At 38.6% G+C, this 6,000-nt stretch overlaps 1 protein-coding gene and 1 pseudogene across 30 annotated transcripts in view; both read left to right on the top strand.

The window, feature by feature from the left end:
* Positions 1 to 6,000, top strand: part of ADGRL2 (adhesion G protein-coupled receptor L2) — a 609,188-nt gene that overhangs the window by 144,184 nt on the left and 459,004 nt on the right. The window lies entirely within an intron of this gene.
* LOC116645204 lies at positions 109 to 1,801 on the top strand (annotated as a pseudogene).

Genomic DNA, 6,000 nt, shown 5'->3' with positions numbered 1-6,000 from the left:
AACCCCTCTCATGCTCTCTGTCTCTCATTCTCTCTCTCTCAAATAAATAAATAAAATCTTAAAAAAAAAAAAAGAAAAAAGAAAACAAGCACAATCCAGTGAGTGGCTAGTGTTAAGATGTGTGTGGGTCATTAATAATGCACACTTCCGTATCACGAGATGATTTTGGTCATTCTTTTTTAACCAATTCATTCACCATCTGCTCTTCAAATTCCCTCCAAACATTCAGGGCATGCTCTATAAATAAGTGGTTTTCACACTTTGCTGCAAATTGGAATCACCTGCAGATATTTAAAAAATGCAGAGGCGTGGCTCCTACCCTACACACTCTGATTTCTTGGTGTGGGACACAACGTAAGCATCAGGAAATTTCTCTAAGCTCTCCAGGAGATTCTACCGTGCAGCCAAATTTGGGAAACACAGCTGCCAAGGCTCTTTGCCTCAGTTTTCTCTGATTTGGTCTGAAGAGACACCGATGTCCTCTCTTATACATAGTTATAAAAAAAAAAAAAAATGCTTCTCCATCTTGCCGTTGATTTCAGGCACACAGCTCCTTGATCTGCCGTCTTTTGAGAAGGATCCCATCACAGTGCTCCGTGCTTCTGGCAAACTCACTTACAGCCTCTCATCTGCTCTCAACTTCTTTCTTATTTTCCCTTTATACTCTTTCATCCCCCAAACTACTACACATCAACTGTTATCCTTCTGAGTTTTCAGTTCTTATCCAATTTCCTATCTTCAGCTATCTTTGGTATCTCATTGCCAGTTTAAGCATGAAAACGTTTCCTTTTCAGTGTTACCCATTTCTTTCTCGTTATCTGAAAACCCACAGGCAGGCTCTACTCCTTTCTTCAATCTTCACCCAAGAACGAAGTTAAGACTCAGTGATTTTTTATCTCATTAGAGTGGACTTCTCTGGTTCAGACTGCAGTTTTCTGTCTGTCTCATCCCAAAATGCTCATTGTTTTCCTGTACAAAACGCTACTGTCAGACTTCTTGTTATTTCTTTGCTCATTATGAACACCTCGCCAGTTTGTTTCTTAAACACATCCTATCCAATTGTCTCCCTATTCTCTTTCCCAGAGCCTCCTTCGGTTCCAAGCTAACCTCAGAATTATAGATCTGGAGGAGCGTCTGCCTTGGGAACTGATAGCGATACTTCCTAAATGCTTGTATACCAAATGGATGCATGCAGAGGACTGTTCCACGATGAGGATGACCAAAAGCCTCTCTAGATTTCCCAGAATTACTGTAATCCTTAGAAACACAATTGTTCTTCACCCCTGTTCTTCTTCCTTTCCTCAACTCATTTCATCCAGACTCCCACTGGTAACACTGAGCCAGGATCATCCAAAGGGCCACGAAGGAATACATCGAACTGAGAGTTATATACATCTATGTCCGGGTGAGAGGACTTAGCACGAAGCTGTAGCAAACCAGCCGCTGTAGCCACACTGTTCTGTCTCCAGCTTCAGGATGTTTCCCATGGCCAAAAATGCCCTAAGTTGTCTCTGACTTCAAAGCATTCAGCAAACAATGGCAAGGCAGAGCCACCAGAAACGGACTCCTGATTTCCATGACAAATACGGTAATGCTGTATTTGCTAGTGGAGACACTTTCTGTGTTGCTGTATGGGCATATACAGCAACACAAACTGGAATAGAATGGAACCTGTCCCCTGTCGGCAGAGGCACCCCAAAGGAATGGAGAGACCAGTAATCAGCCCAGCTGGTGTAATACTGAATTGTTTCAAAACCAACTCATAATTGATGCCAAGTAAAAGCACTGTGCACCCATTAAAATATGGCATGATTGAAGAAATGAAGTGCATTTGGATCCTTAATATATATATATATATATATATATATGTACATCTATGTCTGTGTTCTATTCTTTGTCAGATTATGCAAATTATACACTTACATGAAAAACTGTAGAAGGAAGGGATGCCCTTTGCCTTCCACCTAAGGGCCTGTTTCCCACTTGAACTGAGCTTCGTAAAACCCATCGTTATCCCTGTTTCTGTCCCCCCACCGCTGCCTCCCACCATCTCCTGTCTCATCAGATCCTACACTCAGCTTCTTCCTGGCCTCCCTCTGCCCTTTCTCGTCTCCATTACCCTCTTTCAAGTTCTGCATTCTCGTTTAGCAGGTCACCACCACCTCGTATTTCTCAACTCCCTCCTGTAAATTTACTTCTTGCCATGATGCTTTTCTATGACAGCTTTTCAAAGCAGTCTTCTTTCAGAGGAAAAGAAACAATTTTTTTTAAGTCAAAGAATCTATACCAGTGAGGAGAAACCTATCTTCTTTCTGGATGCACTTCGTTTCGAAGTTATTCACTGCACACGTGTCACATGATTAGGAATGTCAATCCCGGATGTAGAAACAAGCTCAAAGTAACACCCAAGAATAATAATGGCTCAAGAATCAATAAGCAAGATTCGGTTGTCACAAAATCACAGAATGGGTTTTTTAAAAAGCGAGTTAAACGATTAATATGATTATTTTTAACTTGTTAATTTTAAAGGAAGTCATTAGCATGTAGATTTGGGTATTAATAGAAGTGTGGTTTCTCTGAGTTTGGACTTGGGAAGGGGATAGATTGGTTTCAAATCCTGACTTCACTTGTGACTTCAGCAAGCAATTTAACCCCTCATGGTCTGTTTCCTCACTGGTAACACAGAGGTGTAAATTTTCTCTCATTTGGAGGATATTTCCGAAATCTAAGTGAGAGGATATCTGTTAACCGCATTGCAGGGCTGGGACGTGGCAGGAGCTCTGTAATGGTTGTTGCTGCGCCCTAGTTGTTACTTAAATGTTACTGTTGATGTGCCTTTAGTACACCTGTTACCAAGTATCTAGGTGTTTTTCCTAGTTCTTGAGCAACTGTGATAGGATTCTTTTTCAGACCATCCCAGATCCATCCCTGGCTTTTAACGTATCAACACAAATAAATTGTATACTTTCTTATCAATACCTCAACATTATTCAGTATTAGGTATACTTTGCCCATTTTTCATTTAAGAACATTTTAAATGGAAAACATTAATACTCCATGTGCTTTCAATATAGTATATCTGTTATCAGCCTCTATAGCCACTAGATGTCAATGCAATGTTTATCTGGGAAGTTTAATAAAGACTCATTAGTATCCTATTTAATGATTAAGTAATGTATTTCTTTTGCAAGATATGTTAATATTGAAGGGTTTCAGAACATTTCACTGTCATATTTATGGAAATCACTCCACCAACAAATGAAATGCTTCACCTCATCCAGTTGTAAATAGTTGCTGAATAGAAAGAGTTTTAAGCCTGAATCAAATTAAAATTGCTAAGAAAAATGTATATAGGCAGAATATAATTGCCCTAATTGGATTTTCTCCAGGTACTTTGCTTGCAGCAACACAATGAGATCTTTATTATTCGTAACTGGATAAGACCTACATTTTATATTGTATTTTAAAGGCAGCATCTTAACTTTTCATAGTTAAAATAGTAATTCTGAGAGAAGAAATAATCTAAGGTATTTCTACAATCATTTCCTTCAGGATATTGGCTATTTTACTGTTTGGCTAAAGATCATTTAAATTCCTGTCAAAACTCAGCTTTGGAAGGCTTGAGTATTTACTCTTCAATCTTTAACCCTCAAATTATAGTCAATAACTTTTTCCTGAACATACGAAATAACTATTATTTTTTGAAGCCTCTTACTGATGTAGAGAAATGTAATTCAAATCTCCTTTCCTTTGACATTAGAGTGTCATGACTTATATGCAAATTAGAAAAGGATCTCAAAACAAACAAAAAATAAAAATCAGATAAACAAAGAAGAAAAGAAACCATATTATCTTTATCTGGGAAAATTATTAGATGTGCTTTTTTTCCTCCTCAACTTTCCGTGTTTTTTCTTTCAATATGTCATATAACCTATCTGCTCATTTTAGAAAGAAAAAAAAAAAAAAGCTAACAAAAAACTTGGAAAACCTATTAATCTAAGACAAATTTTGAGTCTAATCTTTAGTCTCAATATTTCTTGTTGTGTGTCCTGGTAGTATCCTACATTGCTAACCCCCAACCCTAAACAAAATTGTACTGTAATAACATTTTAGGACAGGAAATGAAATTTTAGGACAATATTAGGAAGCTTTCATTTTTCTTTGCCTGTCTTTCCCCATCCACCCTGCACGTTGGCAATGTTTTACTAAGATTATAATTAACATATTAAATACTTTAGGAAGAAAGAGAGAGTAAAAACAGTAGGGAGGGAGGAAAGAAGGAAACTGAGGCCAAGGGGGTCCATCTGAGACCACTCATTAATTTCCCAGCCATTTTATGAAAATCCTCTTTACAATGAGGAGCCCAGTGCGTGTGTTATGTGATGGATCACTATAAGCAGAGCAGACACAGGGAGAGTGGAGAAGGAGGAAATGGCCATGTGGAGCATGTGAGGAGTGGCAGAGGGAATGGCGTGGTGGGCAAGAAAGATTTGTGTAGGTTCAGAATGCTCAATTGACCTATCTAATTGCCCCAGTGTATTGACTGTGGTACAAAAGGTGAGAACAAAAAGTGGTACCCCACTTTCAAGGGAGGCACTAGCCCATTGTTGTCCACCATGGTAGGTACTAGGTACATGAGCCTATGGAGCACTTGGAATGTGGCTAGTTGAACTGAGATGTACTGTAAGTATAGAATACACACCAGTGTTCAAAGACGTGGTATGGAAAAAAGAATAGGAACTATCTCATTAATATTTTTGTATTAATTATTCATTGAAATACAATTTTGGATTTATGTGGATAAATAAAATGTAATAGTAAAATTAATTTCACTTTTTTTTTTGATTTTTTAAATGTGGCTCCCAGAAGATTTAAAATTACGTATGGGGTTTGCACTGTATTTCCACTGGACAGCACTGCACTACACTATCCATGAAGGCCTTGCTAACAGATAGCAAAAATGGGTCTGTGACCTTTATACCATCATCCACCCCCACCTTAATATTGTAAGATTAATTAGAAAGCAAAAAATGCTTTGTAGAGGAAAAATTGAGGCCTGTCAGGAGTAGCACTGTGGCATCTTCCTTCCATTGAGCGAGGGCTGTGCTTTCTCCCACTTCAAGTCAAGCAAAGAACTTCCGAAAACGAACCATTTGTTTAGATCTCCTCCTGAAGAGGAGACAGACACCTCACTCAAGGGCTGCTGCAACGCTTAGGCAACTCTCTCCCCTGGTACATGGAGCTGAAGGTGGTAAGAGTGCTCTTAGAAAAACCACCTTCTTACAGTTTGAAGACTTAGTGATGGGAGGAGAAGGGAAAGCGAGGAGGTAGAAGGAGGAGGCTAGGTCTCCTGTCCCTAGTGGAGGTCCTAGTGTGGGCAGGCTTGAGTTGGGGAAGAGAAAGGAGCTTTGAATTGGATGTGAAAGAAACATTTTGGCTTGCACAGAACTGTACTTTTTAATAGCTGAAAGTGACATGTTTAATACATGTAAAAGCAAAAAACCTATGGAATATGTCTGAGTTCCGAAGCAGGTAAAGATCTACTACATTCCTTGTCTGTCTCCCCCACTAGAATTTAAGCTCCAAGAAGGCAGGATTACTGTGTCTGTTTTGTTTTTTTTTTCACTTGCATAACCTAAGGGGCCTAAAATAGTATTTGGTCACATAGTAGATAGGCAATAAATATTGGCTAAATGGATGAATAAATGAATCTGACATAATATGATTAAAGGAAGTAATTGGAGAGAAAAATGTTTCCTATTGTACCTATAGAGTCTTGCACATTCAATAAACTCGACACTTGTATTAAGAAAAGCAATGCCTATGTCATTTAATGAGCATGAAGTGGCTATTGGATAAGGGGAGGGATTGCTGGTCAGTTCAGCAAATGCAGTTCATTTTAGAAATTATAGAGTATAGTCAAATCACTGCATGATGCTCTACTATCAAGAACTCTTTTAAATTTTCCTTACCAACAGTCTCACATTAAGGCTTGTGGTG

The sequence above is a fragment of the Phoca vitulina genome, unplaced genomic scaffold (genome assembly GCF_004348235.1).
Source record: "Phoca vitulina isolate PV1807 unplaced genomic scaffold, GSC_HSeal_1.0 scaffold2, whole genome shotgun sequence".
Lineage (NCBI taxonomy): Eukaryota > Metazoa > Chordata > Mammalia > Carnivora > Phocidae > Phoca > Phoca vitulina.
The sequence above is the reverse complement of the archived record's forward strand: the minus strand, read 5'-3'. Positions and strand labels throughout refer to the sequence as shown.